This window comes from Neocloeon triangulifer, unplaced genomic scaffold (genome assembly GCF_031216515.1).
Source record: "Neocloeon triangulifer isolate White Clay Creek 2 clone unplaced genomic scaffold, ASM3121651v1 ptg000009l, whole genome shotgun sequence".
Classification (NCBI taxonomy): Eukaryota; Metazoa; Arthropoda; class Insecta; order Ephemeroptera; family Baetidae; genus Neocloeon; species Neocloeon triangulifer.
The window spans coordinates 1,593,598-1,620,216 of record NW_026775551.1 but is presented as its reverse complement, the minus strand read 5'-3'; the positions used below and the strand labels follow the sequence as shown (position 1 = coordinate 1,620,216).

Sequence of the window (26,619 nt, the reverse complement as noted above, 5' to 3'; positions counted from 1 at the left end):
TTCCTTATCTTGTATGTAAACATATTATTATTCAAACTCAATATTGTCTTTAATTAAAATGAATTTCATTAAAGAGTCAGTAATTTTCTGGTCCTATTTCCAATGTAATAAGTTTTAAGAAAACAAAGTCAAGCGAAAAAAGATCTTTTTTTTTAATCTCAAACGTTGTCATTATCATCAATCTTATTGAAAGCGATGCATCCTCTCATAAATTAAATTTTTTGTCGCAGTGTCTCCTTCTGGAATAAACATCCGAAATCCGTCTGAACTATACACTAATCAGATGTTCCGCCAGATTTACGTGCTCCGCTGCCACTGACACACGAAGATCAAAACGTTTTACCAACATCCTTTTTTAGAGGAAAAAAAATAATGTTAAAATTAAATACGTAGATCAATCAGAAGCCCCTTTGGCTTTGCGGCGTACTCGGAGGAAAGTGATTAGTGTTTCGCAATTCCCTTCAATAATTTTAAATTGTTAAAAAAAAAAATGAATTTTTATTTGAAATTGATGAATGGAGTTTATTGAAAGAATAAATTATGAGTTTCTGTGTCGTCAAGCACATTTCCCAGTTATATTTTATATTATTTGCAGTTCTTTTTTCACATTTTAAATAATAAATTTCATAAAAATTTACAAGATTGAAAGTAACTAAAAATATTTTTTATAATTATTTTCTTCAGTAAAAATGTCCAAAAGTTAATAAAATGAAACATTTTCCATTACGTTTTAATTGATGAAATATGGTGTAAAAAATTATTATTGGCTGCTCTGGCAATGAGACTCATGAAATGATTTTGTGTAATTAACCCAAATTTCTAATGTGTGAGCCATTCAAGCTCGGTTCAATTTTCAAACAAATTTCCCTTATTTCTCTTGACACGCGATTCAACGAACATATTACGTGATTTAATAAAGACGGCGTGATGTGATTGCTAAATCTAACTCGGCGGATCGCTAGGCGAGAGCAGTTCTCGGTATTAATTCACATGTAGACGGAGGAAATCGAACCAAGCTTTAACGTGAAAATAAAATATACAGATCTCAGTCCTTTTGGAGCGAGAGAGATGGGCTTTTTGCAGTGCCTTTATCAAGCAGAATGAAATGGCGGAGCCGGATTTATTTCCCCGCAGGAGCAGGTGTTTCGCAGAAATAAGGCGGCCATATCAAATCCTTTTCCCTACAGGCGACATCCCCATGAACAATAGTTAATGAAAAATAAAATAGTGAGGACGAACGCTAGCTTAGCTGACTCGCAATCTGGCAAATATTTTTTTATATAATTTTTAGCGAAATTAATTAATTACAGATCAAATCAGACGTTTAAAAATGACGAAAACTTGGATTTTATTTTTCCAATCATTCGAGTTTCTACACTCATATAATATTATTGTACATAGTATGTAGTTAAAAAAATATCTAGCAAATTTTATTCAATTGTTATGTAAATTAAATAAATCATTGCAACAAAGATTTCATTAATATATTTTATTAAATTTACATTTTTTTGTTATGTTGCTTTTTAAAATAAAATTAAAGTACAGTAAATATACACAAATACATGAGATGATTTCAAAATAATTCAATTTATTTCACATGCTTTGCAAACGTGACAATTTCAGAATTCTCAATGGTGTGAGCCGAGGAGAGCATCCGTGTCTGAAGTGTTGTTTGCCAACACCCTCGCGGGAAATAGCTAACTTCGCCACTTGCCACGTCTTTAAAAATACGTAAAAAAGTCTCGGGCTTGCGTGCCTGACCCATGTCTTTGAAAAAATTTGCCAGTGTCAACCAATTTACTGCTATGTTCCGCTATGCTTCAGTATAAGAAATAGAAATACTGTTTTTTTTTTCGCGAAAAACTTACTAAAATTTATAAAAAGCCCTTTATAATGATAAAAAAAATCTGCCTCAAAAGGGCATTCATGCCGGTAAGACGGAGCTATCTTGACCAAAAAGAAAAAGAATCAATGGCAATGCCTTTCACTTGTTGGGTCCATTTAGGCGACAGTAAGTGTCCTCACGATTTGTTAAACAAGGAAATTGCTGCCTATAAAATGTGCACATCTCTGGAAGTTCTGTAGATACGACTGAGATTGAGTGCTGTGTTCACAAAAGCGTCTCTTTCTGCTCAGGACCAAAACGATAACGAAGCCAAAATAGAATTATTTTCATGTAAGCCATGGGCAATGCAGTACATTTCAAAGTTAAATTTTAGCGATGACTGAAGCTTTCGGTCAAAATTTCAAATTTCACCATGAATAAAACATGAAGCTGCATCAGGTGTAAAAGAGAACTATTATTTCAGGAATATCTCGAAGAGAAGTGTTCCGTAAACATCGTCGCCACAAAGTAAAATGTGCAAAAAAAATTCCTTCAGCAGCCAACGTTACGGCATGTGAAATGTGTGCTTCGCTTGAGAGCGGTGATAAGGGCGAGTTTTCGCTCCGCAACAGCCAGCCTAGGGCTGTTATTTTTGTTCTTTTTGTGAGCGAAAAGAACGAATTCTTGTCGGTTGAAGGTTATTGCGAATCCTCAAAACGTCGGAGGGACTGGAGCTTATTTGATAGCAAGTGTGAATACATATTTGAATATATTTATAATATGCACTTTGCAAGTAAAATCGTTTTCACTCAATATTATGTACACGTATTTCTTTGTTAAATTTTTATTCCTGCTTGAAAATTTTCCAGTGCATTCCTTTAAGATCAATTTTTTTTAAATAAAATCATTTTGAAATATTTCTACATTTTCATTTATCTTTTCATAATGATCAATGCACGAATCATTGATTATTTTACTAAATATTCTTGTCTTAAAAAATATTGCACCAAACATTTCAATTAGCAAATCAATGATAAATTACATTTTAACAATCAGTTTTAATTTATAGTTTGATGTATAATATTTTAATGTTAAATGATTATGTAATTTTCAAATTTATTGGAATGGAATGGAGAGTAAATTAATAAATAAGACCTTGTATAATTTAATAAATTAAACTTAAGTAGTTGAAGCAGCACACTTTGTTTAAAGTTTTTAGTGAGAATCCATATTTTTGACAGGTTGCATAGGTGACATTGATATGGAATCTCAATTCAGTGCAACATCATAAAGGATCCACTCTGATGTCTCTGATCCCAAAAGCAGAACGCAATAAAGAACAATTTTGCACGCTTGACAGACAACTCATATAACCGTTTTCATGCCAAAGAACAAATTGAATGAAATTTATAGTATTTAATTTAATATTCACAAAATAGCCTGATGCATCGAAAATCCGATTACCCCTAATGCGCCCCTTTTGAACGGAGAGGAAATTACCTAGAGAGTTAGATTCAGTGAATATTTTGAATCAATTTGGTTGGAAACAGTTGAAAACATGCGCTGGTCTGTTGGTACCAAAAAAATCACAATAATAATTATGAAATTATGTTATCATCCCCCTCCACCGATTTAAATTAATAAAATTATTGAATATATTGCTTTGAAAAAAAAAATATAATTTACAATAATATAGTTATATTCATTTAAATATCAAATATTTTTTATAAAAGCTGCACCCTTATTGAAAATATTGAAACTTTATTGAAATGCTAAGTTTTAAAACGGTGAATTTAATATAAATTCAGAGCTAGAAAAGTGATTATGTTGCACTTCTTTTCCATAAAATATTTCCCGCTTTGTGGACTTTTTTACCATAAACATGTAGATAGTAAGCAAACATACAAGGCCAACAGGCAGGTTACATACGCGTCTTGGCAGCCTCACATCAGCGTAGATGTTGACTTTTATTGACGAGTTTTGACAAAGGCCTTGGTGACGTGGATTGTTGCTCTTAAAATATTATACAGAAAACCCACTGATGTCACATGTGAGCGATAGTGACGCGCGAAAAAATGTCACAAAACCTCACTGCACTGTTTGGAAACGCTGGAAGAGAAGAATTCAATTAAGTTTAAAGCAATATTTTAACGTCCCATCAGTAAAGGAAAAACTATATGCAAAAAAAAAATCCAAATTGTACAATTAAAATAAAATTTACTGCTGTATTACATTTTTCTACCGTAACGTTAATTTCTTCTAAATAATTTTATGCAACACGCGAGAAAAATTTTGGTGCAATTTAATAAACCAAACGTAGCGGGAAACTGAAAAATAATCGAGAAATTCATCAGCTAAATGTTCATATTTCATTCAATAAACAAAATTAATCAATGGAGTTTTTCCTTTTTCCTTCTAGCAATAAAAAACGGTTCACCTTTATTTGGGCAGGGAAATAATGAAAAATGTTTAATGAATTAGGAGTGTGCCACGTGCACGCTAAATCAAATTAAGACACCCACCCACAAGCAACGCCAAAAATAACGCTGCCTTGATGAAAGGCAGAAAAATGGTGGCTGGTGGCAAAAACCGGCGTCGTAATTAAGTAATGAAATAAAAGTCCCAAAGGGCAGAGAGGAAACTGCGCAAAATTCCCAATGAAATTCATCACCCAGGCAGGTAATAAGAAAAAAATCAATACCTTTAGTTTTTTTCTTCTATTGTATGGAATTAATTTTTGCAATTTTGAAAGAATAAATAATAATAAAATTTTCTTTATTAATATTTTTCTGTTGTTTCTCCATTTTTTTAAGAATTTTTTCCTTTTATTTGGATTTAAAGAGCAATTTTATTTCATTTCCCAGCGTTAAATATATTTTTCATTTTGTAGTCTTTTTAAAATTTCTTATTAATTAATTAAAATTATTAATCCAGTGTAAAAACTTTTGATGCATGACTTTAATGCAATTAATTATGCCCTCACAAAATCAGAGTGGCAAAGAAATGGTACAAGAGTCCTTCTCTGGCCGTTTGCCATTAATTTAACTTGGTAAGCCAAGCGAATTGAACCGAGCTCTGAAGAAGAGGGTGATGAATTCCGTTGTGGGAGAGAAATGCTGGTGCTCTACTTGCACGCCTGATTTCAAAATAGAATCGTGCCCATTGCTCACAAGAGCGGAATTTTCCGTAGATGGTGTAAATTGTTGGTATTTGATCGTAATTTTGTGTTTTTTTCCTACAATAGAATTAATTACTATTTTATTTGTTTGCTTATTTTTTAATGAAAAAAATTACTTTTGTATGTTAAAATAATACTTTTCGTTGCCCATGACCAAAATTTATCTGTCACTGTTGCTTCAAACCGGACTCGCGAGGGCCTGCTAAGAGAGATCCAAACCGCTTATATGGTAACGGCTCACCTCAAACCACAGATGAATTATGCAGCCCGCTTGGTGGTCAAGGTAAACATAATATTTTCATAAAGCCTCAGGCGCTTTACAATTTAACACGGAAAATTGGAAAGTGTGATAATATATTAATTAATTCAGACAAGCGGCAAGCAATTAGCAATAAAACTGAAATTTCAAATTTAAATAATTAAATCTCTGTTGTGAATAACACTATAAAATCATTAGAGCTGTAATATTGCGCTGAGCCACGCAGATTTCACCGAAGCATTAAATTTTACTCTGCGCGTGCAGCATAAATCAAAATTCGTATTATAAAATAACAATAAAATTGCCTGTACACATTTTTACTTCAAACAAAATAAATTGATTGTTATTTCAAGCAACAAGGACAACTGGGTCAATTTAATAGCTGAAATGCTTAATTAAAATTTGAACTATTTTAGTTTTTTTGACCGAAATTGTATTAATCAAGATATTTGCCATAAAAAACATGGAAATTTATAACTAGTCAACATAATAAAAATAACGCGTGTGCTGAGGAAAGCCAGTTTATAAGTTATAAGATGTTCAAAAAATCATTTTACATTCTTTAGTACATATATGTTGTTGTCCGAACGCGCTGAGTTGACTGAATGCATTCGGTCTAAGAGCGCTTTGGTCGGAATGCATTCGGTCTAACGCCGCTTGGCCCGAATGCATTCAGTCTGGACCAAACGCAATCCACAATGAAATCTCCTACTCTCAGCGCGTTCGGTCTAACAACTTGGTCCAAAAGCATTTTTTTTTAAGAGCTGCCAAATTTTGCGCTATTTTTAGTGATAACCGCGGAGAGTACGTTCGAGCAGAGATATTAAGTCAATTTCCAGTAAATATGACATGCTTCATTAATTTATACAGAAAAAAGTATGAAAATACCGCCAATCATGTCCTGTTTGTAAATTGATTGGAAGGTCATGGAGATTCCGTCATCTATTTCGATTTTGCACTCATTGTCAGTCTAGTTTTAGTTTTGACACGACACGACAAATATCTAGATTTTTAAAGTACCAGCAGACCGCAGGGCACTTGTCCATTATTATTTCATTTTATCTTTTTATAAATCCAGCCGCACAGCAGAAATTCATGGCACAGTTACATTTTTACAGAAATGTACCGAGCTTAAATCTTAAAAAAGACTCTTTTTGCCGTTTTTTGTCAATATAATCTCAATATAACAATTTCCCGGTTTCAATTTTTCCAGTATTTTTCACTGGAGAACATAAGAGCCGTAAACTACGGCGAAGTTGAAAGGAATAATCGTAAATATGTACAATAAAGTGCAGACGCATTTATTCCACGTGGAGGAAAAATAAAAACTCGGGACTTTTTTATGCTTTTGAGCGTCGCCAAAGTCGAGAGGATTAAGGGAGGACGGCAGTGCCCAAAGGGTTGGTTCTTTTGGTCCACCCATCACGTTTATCGGCAGGAGAGCGGCAAATCCATTGAATTGCTCACACGCATGGAGCCAAATAATGCTTGGTTCGTGAGCAAGGTGCGTGTCGAGCATCCCTAACTATCCCAGTTTGCAAGAGCAGGGAAGAGAAATTTCTGCAGGCTTTTTATTAGCTGCTTTGCACTTAAAAATAAAATGCGAAATCATGCATCGTTTTTAGATTGATTTTCCACTTAAAAACAAACGGCGCCCAGCAGAGTCTATTTTAAGATTTAAGCTCGGCCCATTTCAATAAAAATGTAACTGTGATATGAATTTCCGCTGTGCGGTTTGGATTGATCTACTTCAGATTATTCTCCTCTGAGAAAAAGAGGATGAGGATTACTTTATCTCTGTATTGAATCAGAAGAACAAAGGACCAAAGAAATTCTGAAGAAAGCAGAATATGAGCTTGCTCTTTTCAAAAGAAAAAAAGCCCAATAAGATCCACGATTTTTCCACAAAGTCGAACTAAGTAAAATTATAATTTCAAAATAAAACATGGCCACTCTATGATGACAAAGCGCTACTTTTTTATTCTTTCTGTTGATATTTTGCAATAATTACTTTATTTTAAAAAATATTAGCAAAAAATACTTACATGGTCGCTTAAATCAATGTGTTGAGATGTTGGCTGCATACTCAAATTATTTCTTTCACAAAAATCACAAAACAAAACACTTCTTATTGTTGGGTGCTAGAGTTTATTGGATCATAAATTCTTAAAAAAATTTTTATTAAACTGCTTTCGAAAATATTGAAAATGAAGAGCGCTCTAATGTGCAAAATCATATTATAGTGCTTTATAACTTTTACCTTGTTTGTAGAATATGTTTTCATTTTCTTCCGACTCGTTCTTATTTTGTTAACCTTTTATGGAAATTTTTTCATGCGCTTCCTTACATCTTTATCCTTGCTTAATTAATCATGAAATCACTTTCGCAACGTTACAAAGTCAGCAGCAGTTTATAAAAAGAGATTTTTTTAATACTAATTCTTTTGTTGAGTGCGCTGGGCGCATTCATGTCGCAACAAGATGGCTTGAAAGGAATGTCAGAGTAATTTGATCTGGAGAATATTTTGCATATTTCGTATTTCATAGGAAAAATTTATTCCTTCTCTGCGGTGGATGGGAGGAACATTTTTGCATATTATGAATAATAATAAAAAAAAATAATAATGTTGAATTTTCTTGCTTACATTGTTGCTTTATATATTCACTTTGGTATTAAGATGTGGTTTAAAGCATTAGAAAAGAATGGATTTTTTTTAATAAAACAGGTTTCTTATATAAAATGAAGTAAATTACCTGCCGTACCATATGAAGGAACAATTTAATAATTTAAAATTCATATTTCCAACAAAATGACGAGTTCTTGCTGCAAATACACAATTTTGAAAAGTCAGTAACACGCAAACTTCTATTTATAGAGCAGCAAAAAAATTACTCCATCAAATGTCTGCGCTTATCTCATTGTCTTCAGCCTTTCTGCCTGGTCTCATGAAAATGCCCTGTTTTCACATAGGCATAGACCTGTGCCAGACGATGGTCCTTTTTCCAGCACCCAAGCCCGTAGCCATCCGATGTACGAGGCGAATGTTTGAATCTTTGATCTCGGTTCGCTGCGTGATAGGAATTTCCCCCGAGTCCTCACGGCCGTTTGTTTTTCCCTTTTCCGCAGCCGAGAAAAAAAAATGGAACTCTCGCTGTGGAAATTTCGACCGGATTTTCTGCTCGACTTCGGGCGATGAGAGATTCCTCTTTTATTATTTTCTTTCACCCATACATACAAATCAAAAACGCGCACTCGCCTGCGGTTTGCTTTTCATGAGAATTCTAAAGAATCGCTCGTGGCACGTTCATACACAATTTTTTTTTTTTAATGTCTCATGCATGTTCTCATAAAACTGAATTTTCCATATCAAAATTGAATCCAGATTGAATAAAATCATACTTTACACAATTTTGTCTTCGATTTGTTCAGATCTTTTAATGGGTATAATTGGTTAGAAAATATTGATACGAATTGATAATTTTTGTTTCAAAATTTATTTTTAATTTATAGTATGCGTGCTTTTAAATTCAATTATTTATTTTGCAATTTTCGTGTATTCCTAATGGAATAAAAATTAGCCTAAAATAATGAAATATATTTATTTGCATAGTGGGCTGCGCTCGCAGATTGTTGCGCTTGCTTCACGCTTTCTGACTCGTAATAATAATAAATAAATTATTCTGAGACTTAAATTAATTATAATGATGATTATAACCTCGCCAGAAACATTTTTCTACCTTTGCATTTCCCCATCAAAAATTCAAAATTCTACCAAAAAAATTTATTTGAAAACTTTTTATAAAGATAATTATTTTAGATTTAATATTTTAGAAGACAAAAATTAGCTTAAATCAATTAAATAAATAAATATTGTTAATGGAAAAGTAGACATACTTGCTAACGTAAAGATTTTTATAAGTGAAATTTTCTGTCACAGTATTAATTTTTTCATCGATTTCATATTTTTTATGACAATTTTTAGTTTTTAAAGGGTCAATTTTTAAGCACTGAAATCAAGGTTTTGCAGCACAAGCTTTTGATATGGCTTATCATATTGAATGAACGAAACGACGTCTTCACAATGAACTAGTTTTTTTCTCCCGGTCAAAAGAGCTAGCAAGTTGTACTCTTACATTTAAGTGTACTCTTCATCTTTGAAGAAGAAGAAAGACTTTGTGGCAGCAAAGTGCCATTTAGCGCCAGTACATATAACTTTTGTTACCTTTCCGAATGCTCTCTTCTGATATTGCAGCACTTTATAGAAGGATTATTAAAGAAGATGGGCACAGAAAAGATACTTCCAACTTTCGATTATTTCTGAACAAGTCAAAACGATTAATACAAAAACCCGAGTTTTTATTATGAAATGATTAATGATTTGTGGCAGCAATTTTAAAGTGTTGTGATTGTTCTTTTTTTTCAATATAGTGTGGATTCACCGCGGCGGCCGTGTCTCTTTTGATGTCGGGCGTTTTAGCAGACCTCTGCTAGTTGTGATACCCTTTCTGCTCATTTTTCCAATTTCAATTTTTCAATTTTTTGAATTGTAAGAAGATAATTTGAGTGGTCTAAAATTTATCATTTGGGAAACTGAATGTCTTTGTATGTTGTAATTGCACTGGCAATGAGTAATGTGTAGTTGAGGCAGTCACATGGTTTCAAGGCCGATATGTGGTGAACAATGCCGGTGGAAAATTCCACGCATTCTAGTGAGCATGTCAACAAATCATCAATTTGCAATTTGCACTTGTCGTGTGAATATGGAAGTTTTTAGGCTCTCGCCCTGGCCAGAGAGAGAAAGTGGGAATTGATGGGGGAGGCTATTTGCATACTGAGCAGAACGACGGAGCTGCGCTCAATTGTTGGAGAAATTCTCAAGTGGGCTCCGAGTGATGCTTAATTTTTTTTTTCTTTTTATTCCGTACGAAAAGATAAATTATTTTTATGATTTTTTTCGTGCGACGTGCAGAATTGATGGACGAGTAAAAATTCAGTCCAGACCATCATTGCAATATAAGAACTTTAACGGCCTAATGCGTCAGCTCACTGCGAACCCGTCTGAATAAGAAATGAGCTAGAGGCGTCAGACAGATCTCGAAAAGGCATTTGTTTGGTCCGAATCGATTTGCGCCTCCGCTCTTATTCGCCGCATCTCTTAAGAAAATAAGTTTCCGCCTTCGACGAATTTAATTTATCGGTTCTCGTTCTTGTAAATCGTTTTCAATTAGATTCAGATGGTCTGTTTACTAAAATATACGTTTTCCGATTAGTAACGCCCAATTGATTGGATAATTGCAAAAGATTCATGTATCAAAATTCTGAAACTTTGTAAAACGCTAAGGAAAACATATATAATCGCAGCGTAGAAATGTATTAAAAATGATAAATAATAACGCAAGTAATTATATCGTTTTTAATTTAATTTGTTAGAATTGTAATAAATTACTTGAAAATAAAAACAAATTGTTTTAAATTTTAACTCGTACTTAAAATTTAATCATTTTCCGATATTTTATTCATTTCTCGTTAAATGGGATCGCAAACCATGACCAAATTGGCTGTGAAATTTTGCTTTTTAATAACATAAACACATTTTTTTTTTTTTACAAGAACAAAAATCATTTTTAGCTCTTCCATAGTTTAGTCATTATATTCACTGTAATGTAATTTATTGCGAGTAATGACTACAAGAATTAACATTATTAAAATTTTATTTTTAAAAAGGCATTTTATTAATAAATAATAAGAATATTTACATTTAAGCAGCTTCCTGGAACAATCTTTCCTAATTTTACTAATTTCTTTTTTCTTTGTATATAATTGTAAGAAAATGGAGAGCTTTCAAGCCTTTCAAGCAGCTGGAAACTTTTTATGGGGCATGAGAGAGCGTAATAACGACCCTGCTTACTTCTTGCGCTTGCAAAGTTTTGCCGCGTCGACCCGTGCTGCGAAATTACAATTCAGGCGCAGGCTTCTCAGTCAGAGTGTGGTGCAAATTAAAAAAGTGGGAAAAGTCTGTGGTAAATATGATGGAGGCACAGCTCGTTATCGTTTGTTCTTCTTTTCTCGTTCCTCAGACGCAGAATTTTATACTCTGAAAATGATGCTTTCCTTCCATCCCAAGGGAAAGTTCAGACGTTGTGGATGGTGTGCGCAGAGGGTCGTAGATAAAACTTTGATTTAATTATGCATCAATGTTCAAGAGGTTGGTTTTAATTAAATTCGGTAGAAAGAAAATCTCGTAATTAGAATATAATTTTGGGAACGAAATTCACGCCTCTGGCTGCTCCGGATTTAGTTTCGCGACAGCAAGTTAAAAGCTCATCTTCTTCTTGTGGCAAATTAAGCGCTGCGGGCTGTACTTTTGACTTGACTCTCTTTGCCGCCATAATTGCACAAAAGTCGACGTGAAAATTTCATTATTCAATTAGTTTCCACATATTTGTGATCTTTCTCTGCCAAAATTATTAAATTATTGAAAAAATTAAATCAATTTATAAAAAGGAGAAATCAAAATATAGCAACTATTGCAAGCATATATTTATGATAAAAGAATTTGATTGAATAAAAGATTCTTTTTACGGTGAAATTATGAGTGAAAGCTTTTACATATTCTTTGTGCAAAGTGACGCAAATGTTATCAAAACGACAAGATATTCTTCTTAAATTTATAGCTCCTGCTGCTGTTTTCGTGGAAACTTTAAAACTGCTTTGACCTCAAAATTTTGCGGCGAGACACGCTCCAGAGAACACCTATATAGCTGCTTTTAAGCCACGGCACCTTCTTGAAACGTGTCGACCGCCACGTAAATTCATGCGCAGCACCTGGCGCGAGCGCAGCGGCCGTACTTGGATGCGTTAACAACCCCTTGCTTTTGTGCTGCTTTTTAGTTGATCACCTTGAATTTCTAATTAATCATTTTTGCATTCTTGGGTTCTAAAAATTATGAGTTTCATAGAAAATATCTTTGTAATTTAGGTAAAACAATTAATCCAATGAAAATGGAAATCAAACGTTCAAATTCGAATTTACCACTCGAAATAATTGTTAATTTAGAAAATGCAAAAACCTAGCCTAATTAGTAAAATAAATTTATGGTGCTGAATTAATTTGACCCACATTAGGCTTTCAAATTTCAAATTAAAGAAAAAAAATTATTGAATCCCAAATTTCTAATAGTTTAATTCCTAATTGCTGAGTTTATAATGTAAACATTGATTTTTTAGTGTGTTCCGCGAGTAAATTCCGTCGCGATTGAGAGCTTGGCCGACAAAAGCAGTGGCAAATATTGGTTTAGCTAACAAAGCCCCGGGGAACTCCGTTTTGGCGCACACACGTTGTTTTTTGCTGCCAATATTGGATCCGAATAGGCAGAGCGAGCAGAATAATGCAGCTGAACGTTGATTAGTCCAGCCTTGAGAGAAGAGGCTGATCTGCAGTTTGATTAACGGGAACGAGCAAAAGCTTGGGCGGTTTGTTTGCCGATGGACCGAAGCGGAAAATGCCTGTTTTTGGAGCTAAATGACACGTGCAAGTCGTAATTCGTAAAGCCTTTCCTGCCAGAGCACGCTCGGTTATTACCGTCATAATGAAGAAGGGAGTCCCGATGGCACACTTACCGAGTTCGATTCTTGTGCTTCGATTTTTCGCCAATAATGGATCACCCGCGGGCCTGTTTTTTGGCTAAGGTAAACATGTTAAGTAATTTTGATGAGCTGCGCAACAGGGTTTTTGTTCATCGATCACTTTGTGGCAAAAAAGTGATGAAATTTCAATAACTATAAAATCAAAATTATTTTATAAGTAATGTTTGAAGAAGTTGACACTCGAGGAGATGATCAAGGAAATGAAAAGATCGGGCTTTTCTCTTGTTGCAGGAAATTGTTTTTATTCAAAAACAAAGGACTCATTTGTTTTTTTTTAGCCACCTGTTTTTGAATAAAAAGAATTTTCTGCAACGAGGAAAAATCCCGATATCTTTATTTCTATAATAATAAATTATTAATAAAATTGAATACTCACTCTGGTATGTATAATGTAAATTTTATTAATGTTCGCCTTAATTCGCCTTAAATTTTATTAACAAAGAAAAATTAGCAAATTAATTATAATTAAATTTTATAAATTTATGTGCAATATGGTTGACTCGATATTGTGGGAAATGGTTTTTTTAGGCCCAGCAGCAGAAATAAAAATGAAATTTTATTTATTTTATTATAATAATATCGTTTGAAGGAATTTGCTTTATGTTTTGTAGTCATGGCTGAACAAATAGCTTAAAGAAGAAAACCAATGAATTGAGTTATGTTTTATACAATGACACTGATTAACGAACTGTTTAAATTATTATTGACTCGGCACATAAAGGCTTAAATTTCCATGAAGATGTCAGCCAATTAAAAGCTTTGACGTGGTTTTCATGTCATTGAAAGCCGCTCCATAAATTTTTGATCTAATTAGTCGGCCATTGTTAGCTCGTAATACCATCCAGTGAATGCAATGATACCATCCTCGATGTGAGTGGAATTTCTCATTGTGGGTTCATTAATTTCAGGTCAACAAGGAACGAAACCAACACAACTAATTTTAAAATTCTTCAAAGATTATTAGAATCGGAAGGTTAAGACAAATTTCCAATATTCTCATTTATTAATTTGCAACTTGAAACTTTTCTTTTAAAATTCCCCTCTAATTGCTCTTAATAGTGTAAAAAGAGAATCTAAACTGATTTAATAAATTTATTTTATACTCATAAGGGCTCATATAGAAATTTTCAAACAAATCAAAATATCTGCGTAATTTTGCGTTCGTCGTCGCAACAAACAGAAACTTCAAACAATTTACATCTCTACCAAATATTAATCAAGATTAATTTTGGAGCTTAATTATAATAATTAGTGCTTCGGCACAGCTAAACTTTCTGCCTTATGTGGTGTCAGGTTTTCCCTATACCCGAATCCGCCCCGAACTAAATTTTATTTGCTGCGAGAAAGCGTTAATAAGCTGCTCGCAAATTAAACGGGAAAGGGAAGAAGCCGTGAACTTGGGTGGAATCATGCGGCGTCTCTTAATTGGTTCAGAGACGAGAAGCGTGTAGAGATAAATTTATTGCGTCGAGAGAACGATGTCTTCTGTGTTAGGCAACACGCGATACAACTCGATAATTGGCAAAGTTTTGTGTCAGCGGGTTCGGTCGAATTTATCGACAGGGAAATCGCAAAACTGTAATTGGAATTGATTGGAATCGTGACTAAAATTACGAAATATTGAAAACAAAAATAATATCTTTGAACTTTTGAAATCAAATTTTCAATTGCAATTTCGGCATACCTGCAAAAATGTATAAATTTTGATTAAACATAGAGTTTCAAAGCATTTGGAAAAAATCTCAAATTTAATCTGCTCCGGCAGAGCGGATATTTTTTCAAATTAAGCTGTTGTGAGCCGTGACTAAAAGGGTCGAAACAAATAGGGTCATCTTTGCGAGTCCACGTAGAGGCAATTTCTCTCATCCCTTTTTTGCGTATGTAAATGGTAAAGTTGAAACACGTCTCGGGCTGTTAAACTACCCTCGACATGAATTCGATCTTGTCTCTGAATTTTCCAATAGAAAGAAAATACCCCGCAGGGAGTTCAGTTGGCTCACAACTGTAAATCTATAAAATAAAAACTCGGCCGAAAACGTGTCTTCTGAAAAAATTGATGTGAGACGGAACCGAATGAATGATTAATAGGCTCGCGGTCTTTCCTCATCACACAAGAACTAGAACGACTAATGAGTTAGCTTAGAGGGAGTGTCTCTGCAGGTTTCATTAATCCACCGTAATCGCGGGCGCTTACCACTTGCTATTCTCATGGAAATGCTAAAGCGACCGACGATGAAAGTTTGTGAAGCGACTACAGGACAATTTACGTTGAATTGCGGCTAAAACTAGAATGCCCGGTGATACATTATTAAACACAACTTGCAACTAAAACTATTGCTATACCGTCACAAACACCAATTAGTTTTGAGTAATGTTTTATTGATTTATTATCACCGGGCATTCTCTGCCCAAGCGCGTTTGCTTGTTTGTCAATTTTTTAACTCATTTTACTTAAAAATAATTTTATTTTACAGCTACACTTTGGCGAATTTTCGACTGGTCCAATTTTTATGTTAATTTTAACACATTATTATACATGTCTTCAATTTAATTTAAATTATTATTTATCGACTAATTCCACTCCCATTCAAATATTATAAAGACTGATTATTTCTTATCTCAGTCAAACGTAAAGAAATGAGCATTAATTTTGTAATTGTACGAAATTTTTAAAAGTTTCTTTGACAGTTCTGCGGCTTAATCTGTTCTATTTTTTTTTAACTCTTTAAAGCGGATTTGTCACTAAAACATACTGCTATGCTGGGAGATATTTAAAAGTTAATGAACTCAAAGTAACTCATAAGTAGCTTACGTTAGAGGACTGTAATTGAGTATCCGTAATCCTTATTAGAGATTAATGGGATTATTTTCTTCATTTTCCCTCTTTCAACTCACTTGGGTGTTTTGGATATAAAATATTTTTTACTGCAACTCAAAATAAAAATTGTTAGCCGTTTTTAAAAGAAAGTCTCGTGAATAAAAAAAAATAAATAAACCTAGAGAGCACACAACACTAATTTGCAGTGCTTTGGGAATTAATATTATACTCTACAAAATAAAATAGATGAATCAAGAAACACAATTTGCAACTATTCTACTTAGGTCAATAAAAACAATTTAATTGAAAACGAACAAAAATGAGCAGAAAAAGCAATTAATTCATTAGTTTCCTCGGTAAAAATTCAGCCCATTTTAGATCGTTGACTTTCCTCAATAAAAACCTCAAAACGTTTAAGAGAATTATTTCACCAGGAAAACCGCGCCTGCTCTAATTTTAGGACGAAGACGAAAATGTTTTCCAGTCCCGCTTGCTGGCCTTGGACGCTGCCAACTCTCGAATTTACATGAAAGTTTTGTTTCGGTTTCATTATAAGTGAAGCACCACTTGTCAGAATCGTAACGAAGTTTTGACTTGATGATTTCCTCGCTTCAACCAGACACAAATTCCCATAATTTTCAGTGCGTGTTGAAGGAAAAGGTTCGCATCATTCAAGTGAAAAGCAGCTTTTCTCGTAGGCGAACGTGTTGGAAAACCACAGCAGGGGCTCGCGTGCGCCTATTTTGGGAGAGATTGTTGAGCATCTATGCGGTTTTGTCCCTTTTCCTCTCCGGAATTAATCTCCACACGCATATTTCGGACGATGGGTGATATGCACCCTTTGAAGAATTTCGTTCGTTCGTTCATCGACTGTAGACCAAGGCAGCTCTAATTAGAACGTCGCCTCTTCGTCACCGACCGACCCATGTTTTGCGGTTCTGACACTTAATTTGAATTCACAGGAGCTGAGCCTTTCCGTTAAAAAAAAAAAATTACATTCAGAAATTTCCTGTGTCCTTTGTAGCTTTCAAAATCTATTTACGAACCCTCTGTGGGTAGAACAGTTCTCATTTTTAAACATGAACATGCTATATTCAATTTTTTGGTCATTTTTTAATCTCACATCTATCCTAGCATTTGGTTTTAATTATATTTTCCATTTGCTTAGCCCATTCTATTTTGTCACCTTTTTCAACAACGACTTCTATTTCGCAGCCATTCCATTTCTATTTCGTCGTCAATTTTATTAGACTGATTATAATGATGTTATACGTAATTGCTCAACTTTAATTAGAAAAGTTAATGCATGCAAGTGGAGACAAATATTAGGACTATTTTAGCATTAAAAAATATTTATTCAGTAAAGGGAATAGGACCGCTTGCAAATTTAAACAAACTTTACTTAGTTTTAAAAATAAAAACCTATTTAAATAATTTCAAGGAGCACCCAGCTGGGTTTTACGCACCCGCTCACGCGTCAAAAATGCTTGATCTCAGGATATGAAAAAATGAAATTACCGTAAATATGAAAAAATTTAATCTATAAAAAATTATTTCAGTGCAATAATTTAAATTTGATCAGACACCTAAGGTATCCAATCACAGCGCTCAAGCAACAATCAAAATATCTTTCATTGTTTCATTGTTGTGATGTCGACCCCAATCACGCAGTTTATATACCGCTTTTGGAGTTTCAGTTGTTGCCGGAAGGCCAGCCCAGTGGGTTGAGAACGCGCGCCCGGTAACTGGGCGGGCAGTAGAGCACTGGACCGCGAGTCACTACCGGGGCGGGGTTCGAAACCGGACTGGGCTGCCCTTTTTCACATCCTTTTTTACGTCAAATTCAATTCGAAATCAAGTTTTTTACTGAAAACTATTGCATACTTCTATAAAAAAAATTGCAAAATTGCACAATATTTACTAAAAATTTTTGGACCACGCCGCTTTTGCACGTCTGGATCGTCAAAGGAACGTATCCTCAAGAACGATAATATATATAATACTTTTTATATTTTTTCATTTTTCAAATGGTCGCAAAAATTCTACGTCGAATGAGATAAAATTGTTGGGAGAAAAACATGAATAAATAAAAATATCCAGGGCAATGAACCCAAAGATTTTTCTGGCAAGATCACAGCAATCTTCCACCTCTAAAAAAATATTTTCAAAATAAGAATTCGCCCTTTCACTCATAACGTCTTAGTATAGTCCCATATTTTGAAATTTTAAACGTTGTTAGGTTTACTTTCAGGTCAAATTTCTTCCTCGTCTGAAAAAATATTTTCAATATCTAGGACTACGAACAAAGAATTCGCCCTTTCACTCATAACGTCTTAGTGTAGTCCCATATTTTGAAATTTTAAACGTTGTTAGGTTTACTTTCAGGTCAAATTTCTTCCTCGTCTGAAAAAATATTTTCAATATCTAGGACTACGAACAAAGAATTCGCCCTTTCACTCATAACGTCTTAGTGTAGTCCCATATTTTGAAATTTTAAACGTTGTTAGGTTTACTTTCAGGTCAAATTTCTTCCTCGTCTAAAAAAATATTTTCAATATCTACGACTACGAACAAAGAATTCGCCCTTTCACTCATAACGTCTTAGTGTAGTCCCATATTTTGAAATTTTAAACGTTGTTAGGTTTACTTTCAGGTCAAATTTCTTCCTCGTCTAAAAAAATATTTTCAATATCTACGACTACGAACAAAGAATTCGCCCTTTCACTCATAACGTCTTAGTAAAGTCCCATATTTTGAAATTTTAAACGTTGTTAGGTTTACTTTCAGGTCAAATTTCTTCCTCGTCAGAAAAAATATTTTCAATATCTACGACTACGAACAAAGAATTCATCCTTTCACTCATAACGTCTTAGTATAGTCCCATATTTTGAAATTTTAAACGTTGTTAGGTTTACTTTCAGGTCAAATTTCTTCCTCGTCTGAAAAAATATTTTCAATATCTAGGACTACGAACAAAGAATTCGCCCTTTCACTCATAACGTCTTAGTGTAGTCCCATATTTTGAAATTTTAAACGTTGTTAGGTTTACTTTCAGGTCAAATTTCTTCCTCGTCTAAAAAAATATTTTCAATATCTAGGACTACGAACAAAGAATTCGCCCTTTCACTCATAACGTCTTAGTATAGTCCCATATTTTGAAATTTTAAACGTTGTTAGGTTTACTTTCAGGTCAAATTTCTTCCTCGTCAGAAAAAATATTTTCAATATCTACGACTACGAACAAAGAATTCATCCTTTCACTCATAACGTCTTAGTATAGTCCCATATTTTGAAATTTTAAACGTTGTTAGGTTTACTTTCAGGTCAAATTTCTTCCTCGTCTGAAAAAATATTTTCAATATCTAGGACTACGAACAAAGAATTCGCCCTTTCACTCATAACGTCTTAGTGTAGTCCCATATTTTGAAATTTTAAACGTTGTTAGGTTTACTTTCAGGTCAAATTTCTTCCTCGTCTAAAAAAATATTTTCAATATCTACGACTACGAACAAAGAATTCGCCCTTTCACTCATAACGTCTTAGTGTAGTCCCATATTTTGAAATTTTAAACGTTGTTAGGTTTACTTTCAGGTCAAATTTCTTCCTCGTCTAAAAAAATATTTTCAATATCTAGGACTACGAACAAAGAATTCGCCCTTTCACTCATAACGTCTTAGTGTAGTCCCATATTTTGAAATTTTAAACGTTGTTAGGTTTACTTTCAGGTCAAATTTCTTCCTCGTCTAAAAAAATATTTTCAATATCTAGGACTACGAACAAAGAATTCGCCCTTTCACTCATAACGTCTTAGTGTAGTCCCATATTTTGAAATTTTAAACGTTGTTAGGTTTACTTTCAGGTCAAATTTCTTCCTCGTCTGAAAAAATATTTTCAATATCTAGGACTACGAACAAAGAATTCGCCCTTTCACTCATAACGTCTTAGTATAGTCCCATATTTTGAAATTTTAAACGTTGTTAGGTTTACTTTCAGGTCAAATTTCTTCCTCGTCTGAAAAAATATTTTCAATATCTAGGACTACGAACAAAGAATTCGCCCTTTCACTCATAACGTCTTAGTATAGTCCCATATTTTGAAATTTTACACGTTGTTAGGTTTACTTTCAGGTCAAATTTCTTCCTCGTCTGAAAAAATATTTCCAATATCTAGGACTACGAACAAAGAATTCGCCCTTTCACTCATAACGTCTTAGTGTAGTCCCATATTTTAAAATTTTAAACGTTGTTAGGTTTACTTTCAGGTCAAATTTCTTCCTCGTCTGAAAAAATATTTTCAATATCTAGGACTACGAACAAAGAATTCGCCCTTTCACTCATAACGTCTTAGTGTAGTCCCATATTTTGAAATTTTAAACGTTGTTAGGTTTACTTTCAGGTCAAATTTCTTCCTCGTCTGAAAAAATATTTTCAATATCTAGGACTACGAACAAAGAATTCGCCCTTTCACTCATAACGTCTTAGTGTAGTCCCATATTTTAAAATTTTAAACGTTGTTAGGTTTACTTTCAGGTCAAATTTCTTCCTCGTCTGAAAAAATATTTTCAATATCTAGGACTACGAACAAAGAATTCGCCCTTTCACTCATAACGTCTTAGTGTAGTCCCATATTTTGAAATTTTAAACGTTGTTAGGTTTACTTTCAGGTCAAATTTCTTCCTCCTCTGAAAAAATATTTTCAATATCTACGACTACGAACAAAGAATTCGCCCTTTCACTCATAACGTCTTAGTAAAGTCCCATATTTTGAAAGTTTAAACGTTGTTAGGTTTACTTTCAGGTCAAATTTCTTCCTCGTCTGAAAAAATATTTTCACTATCTAGGCCTACGAACAAAGAATTCGCCCTTTCACTCATAACGTCTTAGTATAGTCCCATATTTTGAAATTTTAAACGTTGTTAGGTTTACTTTCAGGTCAAATTTCTTCCTCGTCTGAAAAAATATTTTCAATATCTAGGACTACGAACAAAGAATTCGCCCTTTCACTCATAACGTCTTAGTATAGTCCCATATTTTGAAATTTTAAACGTTGTTAGGTTTACTTTCAGGTCAAATTTCTTCCTCGTCTAAAAAAATATTTTCAATATCCAGGACTATGAACAAAGAATTCGCCCTTTCACTCATAACGTCTTAGTATAGTCCCATATTTTGAAATTTTAAACGTTGTTAGGTTTACTTTGAGGTCAAATTTCTTCCTCGTCTGAAAAAATATTTTCAATATCTAGGCCTACGAACAAAGAATTCGCCCTTTCACTCATAACGTCTTAGTATAGTCCCATATTTTGAAAGTTTAAACGTTGTTAGGTTTACTTTGAGGTCAAATTTCTTCCTCGTCTAAAAAAATATTTTCAATATCTAGGACTACGAACAAAGAATTCGCCCTTTCACTCATAACGTCTTAGTGTAGTCCCATATTTTGAAATTTTAAACGTTGTTAGGTTTACTTTCAGGTCAAATTTCTTCCTCGTCTAAAAAAATATTTTCAATATCTACGACTACGAACAAAGAATTCGCCCTTTCACTCATAACGTCTTAGTATAGTCCCATATTTTGAAATTTTAAACGTTGTTAGGTTTACTTTCAGGTCAAATTTCTTCCTCGTCTGAAAAAATATTTTCAATATCTAGGACTACGAACAAAGAATTCGCCCTTTCACTCATAACGTCTTAGTATAGTCCCATATTTTGAAATTTTAAACGTTGTAAGGTTTACTTTCAGGTCAAATTTCTTCCTCCTCTGAAAAAATATTTTCAATATCTAGGACTACGAACAAAGAATTCGCCCTTTCACTCATAACGTCTTAGTAAAGTCCCATATTTTGAAAGTTTAAACGTTGTTAGGTTTACTTTCAGGTCGAATTTCTTCCTCGTCTAAAAAAATATTTTCAATATCTAGGACTACGAACAAAGAATTCGCCCTTTCACTCATAACGTCTTAGTATAGTCCCATATTTTGAAATTTTAAACGTTGTTAGGTTTACTTTCAGGTCAAATTTCTTCCTCGTCTGAAAAAATATTTTCAATATCTAGGACTACGAACAAAGAATTCGCCCTTTCACTCATAACGTCTTAGTATAGTCCCATATTTTGAAATTTTACACGTTGTTAGGTTTACTTTCAGGTCAAATTTCTTCCTCGTCTGAAAAAATATTTCCAATATCTAGGACTACGAACAAAGAATTCGCCCTTTCACTCATAACGTCTTAGTATAGTCCCATATTTTAAAATTTTAAACGTTGTTAGGTTTACTTTCAGGTCAAATTTCTTCCTCGTCTGAAAAAATATTTTCAATATCTAGGACTACGAACAAAAATTCGCCCTTTCACTCATAACGTCTTAGTATAGTCCCATATTTTGAAATTTTAAACGTTGTTAGGTTTACTTTCAGGTCAAATTTCTTCCTCCTCTGAAAAAATATTTTCAATATCTACGACTACGAACAAAGAATTCGCCCTTTCACTCATAACGTCTTAGTAAAGTCCCATATTTTGAAAGTTTAAACGTTGTTAGGTTTACTTTCAGGTCAAATTTCTTCCTCGTCTGAAAAAATATTTTCAATATCTAGGCCTACGAACAAAGAATTCGCCCTTTCACTCATAACGTCTTAGTATAGTCCCATATTTTGAAATTTTAAACGTTGTTAGGTTTACTTTCAGGTCAAATTTCTTCCTCGTCAGAAAAAATATTTTCAATATCTACGACTACGAACAAAGAATTCATCCTTTCACTCATAACGTCTTAGTATAGTCCCATATTTTGAAATTTTAAACGTTGTTAGGTTTACTTTCAGGTCAAATTTCTTCCTCGTCTGAAAAAATATTTTCAATATCTAGGACTACGAACAAAGAATTCGCCCTTTCACTCATAACGTCTTAGTGTAGTCCCATATTTTGAAATTTTAAACGTTGTTAGGTTTACTTTCAGGTCAAATTTCTTCCTCGTCTAAAAAAATATTTTCAATATCTACGACTACGAACAAAGAATTCGCCCTTTCACTCATAACGTCTTAGTGTAGTCCCATATTTTGAAATTTTAAACGTTGTTAGGTTTACTTTCAGGTCAAATTTCTTCCTCGTCTAAAAAAATATTTTCAATATCTAGGACTACGAACAAAGAATTCGCCCTTTCACTCATAACGTCTTAGTGTAGTCCCATATTTTGAAATTTTAAACGTTGTTAGGTTTACTTTCAGGTCAAATTTCTTCCTCGTCTAAAAAAATATTTTCAATATCTAGGACTACGAACAAAGAATTCGCCCTTTCACTCATAACGTCTTAGTGTAGTCCCATATTTTGAAATTTTAAACGTTGTTAGGTTTACTTTCAGGTCAAATTTCTTCCTCGTCTAAAAAAATATTTTCAATATCTAGGACTACGAACAAAGAATTCGCCCTTTCACTCATAACGTCTTAGTATAGTCCCATATTTTGAAATTTTAAACGTTGTTAGGTTTACTTTCAGGTCAAATTTCTTCCTCGTCTAAAAAAATATTTTCAATATCTAGGACTACGAACAAAGAATTCGCCCTTTCACTCATAACGTCTTAGTATAGTCCCATATTTTGAAATTTTACACGTTGTTAGGTTTACTTTCAGGTCAAATTTCTTCCTCGTCTGAAAAAATATTTCCAATATCTAGGACTACGAACAAAGAATTCGCCCTTTCACTCATAACGTCTTAGTATAGTCCCATATTTTAAAATTTTAAACGTTGTTAGGTTTACTTTCAGGTCAAATTTCTTCCTCGTCTGAAAAAATATTTTCAATATCTAGGACTACGAACAAAAATTCGCCCTTTCACTCATAACGTCTTAGTATAGTCCCATATTTTGAAATTTTAAACGTTGTTAGGTTTACTTTCAGGTCAAATTTCTTCCTCCTCTGAAAAAATATTTTCAATATCTACGACTACGAACAAAGAATTCGCCCTTTCACTCATAACGTCTTAGTAAAGTCCCATATTTTGAAAGTTTAAACGTTGTTAGGTTTACTTTCAGGTCAAATTTCTTCCTCGTCTGAAAAAATATTTTCAATATCTAGGCCTACGAACAAAGAATTCGCCCTTTCACTCATAACGTCTTAGTATAGTCCCATATTTTGAAATTTTAAACGTTGTTAGGTTTACTTTCAGGTCAAATTTCTTCCTCGTCTGAAAAAATATTTTCAATATCTAGGACTACGAACAAAGAATTCGCCCTTTCACTCATAACGTCTTAGTATAGTCCCATATTTTGAAATTTTAAACGTTGTTAGGTTTACTTTCAGGTCAAATTTCTTCCTCGTCTGAAAAAATATTTTCAATATCTAGGCCTACGAACAAAGAATTCGCCCTTTCACTCATAACGTCTTAGTATAGTCCCATATTTTGAAATTTTAAACGTTGTTAGGTTTACTTTGAGGTCAAATTTCTTCCTCGTCTGAAAAAATATTTTCAATATCTAGGACTACGAACAAAGAATTCGCCCTTTCACTCATAACGTCTTAGTGTAGTCCCATATTTTGAAATTTTAAACGTTGTTAGGTTTACTTTCAGGTCAAATTTCTTCCTCGTCTGAAAAAATATTTTCAATATCTAGGACTACGAACAAAGAATTCGCCCTTTCACTCATAACGTCTTAGTATAGTCCCATATTTTGAAATTTTAAACGTTGTAAGGTTTACTTTCAGGTCAAATTTCTTCCTCCTCTGAAAAAATATTTTCAATATCTAGGACTACGAACAAAGAATTCGCCCTTTCACTCATAACGTCTTAGTAAAGTCCCATATTTTGAAAGTTTAAACGTTGTTAGGTTTACTTTCAGGTCGAATTTCTTCCTCGTCTGAAAAAATATTTTCAATATCTAGGCCTACGAACAAAGAATTCGCCCTTTCACTCATAACGTCTTAGTATAGTCCCATATTTTGAAATTTTAAACGTTGTTAGGTTTACTTTGAGGTCAAATTTCTTCCTCGTCTGAAAAAATATTTTCAATATCTAGGACTACGAACAAAGAATTCGCCCTTTCACTCATAACGTCTTAGTATAGTCCCATATTTTGAAATTTTAAACGTTGTTAGGTTTACTTTCAGGTCAAATTTCTTCCTCCTCTGAAAAAATATTTTCAATATCTACGACTACGAACAAAGAATTCGCCCTTTCACTCATAACGTCTTAGTAAAGTCCCATATTTTGAAAGTTTAAACGTTGTTAGGTTTACTTTCAGGTCAAATTTCTTCCTCGTCTGAAAAAATATTTTCAATATCTAGGACTACGAACAAAGAATTCGCCCTTTCACTCATAACGTCTTAGTATAGTCCCATATTTTGAAATTTTAAACGTTGTTAGGTTTACTTTGAGGTCAAATTTCTTCCTCGTCTGAAAAAATATTTTCAATATCTAGGACTACGAACAAAGAATTCGCCCTTTCACTCATAACGTCTTAGTGTAGTCCCATATTTTGAAATTTTAAACGTTGTTAGGTTTACTTTCAGGTCAAATATCTTCCTCGTCTGAAAAAATATTTTCAATATCTAGGACTACGAACAAAGAATTCGCCCTTTCACTCATAACGTCTTAGTGTAGTCCCATATTTTGAAATTTTAAACGTTGTTAGGTTTACTTTCAGGTCAAATTTCTTCCTCGTCAGAAAAAATATTTTCAATATCTACGACTACGAACAAAGAATTCATCCTTTCACTCATAACGTCTTAGTATAGTCCCATATTTTGAAATTTTAAACGTTGTTAGGTTTACTTTCAGGTCAAATTTCTTCCTCGTCTGAAAAAATATTTTCAATATCTAGGACTACGAACAAAGAATTCGCCCTTTCACTCATAACGTCTTAGTGTAGTCCCATATTTTGAAATTTTAAACGTTGTTAGGTTTACTTTCAGGTCAAATTTCTTCCTCGTCTAAAAAAATATTTTCAATATCTAGGACTACGAACAAAGAATTCGCCCTTTCACTCATAACGTCTTAGTGTAGTCCCATATTTTGAAATTTTAAACGTTGTTAGGTTTACTTTCAGGTCAAATTTCTTCCTCGTCTAAAAAAATATTTTCAATATCTACGACTACGAACAAAGAATTCGCCCTTTCACTCATAACGTCTTAGTGTAGTCCCATATTTTGAAATTTTAAACGTTGTTAGGTTTACTTTCAGGTCAAATTTCTTCCTCGTCTGAAAAAATATTTTCAATATCTAGGACTACGAACAAAGAATTCGCCCTTTCACTCATAACGTCTTAGTGTAGTCCCATATTTTGAAATCTTAAACGTTGTTAGGTTTACTTTCAGGTCAAATTTCTTCCTCGTCTGAAAAAATATTTCCAATATCTAGGACTACGAACAAAGAATTCGCCCTTTCACTCATAACGTCTTAGTATAGTCCCATATTTTGAAATTTTAAACGTTGTTAGGTTTACTTTCAGGTCAAATTTCTTCCTCGTCTGAAAAAATATTTCCAATATCTAGGACTACGAACAAAGAATTCGCCCTTTCACTCATAACGTCTTAGTATAGTCCCATATTTTGAAATTTTAAACGTTGTTAGGTTTACTTTCAGGTCAAATTTCTTCCTCCGTAAATTAGCGGGCCCGTCCCGCAGATTTAAATTGAATGCTAACACTTGAGGCGCATTTCATGAAATATTGAAACTGGGCGAACCTCGTTGCAAAAAAAAAAAAAAATGAAAAAATGAAGGACAACTGATAAATTTAAAAAAAAAGCTCTTTTTTAAATAAAAGAATTAAAATATAAAAGCAAAAAACATGATTATTAGGAATTGAATACTGAAAAATTAAAAAAAAAATTAAATGTAAATAAAATATAAATGATTCATAAAAATTAAATTAGTACTGTGACTAATCGCCTTGACGTGGAATTAAATAAATGGCACAA

The 26,619-nt window shown here is 33.3% G+C and overlaps 1 protein-coding gene across 4 annotated transcripts in view; it reads left to right on the top strand.

Moving 5' to 3' along the window:
* Positions 1-26,619, top strand: part of LOC132195103 (atrial natriuretic peptide receptor 1) — a 145,608-nt gene that overhangs the window by 48,057 nt on the left and 70,932 nt on the right. The gene's annotated exons all lie outside the window — the stretch shown is intronic.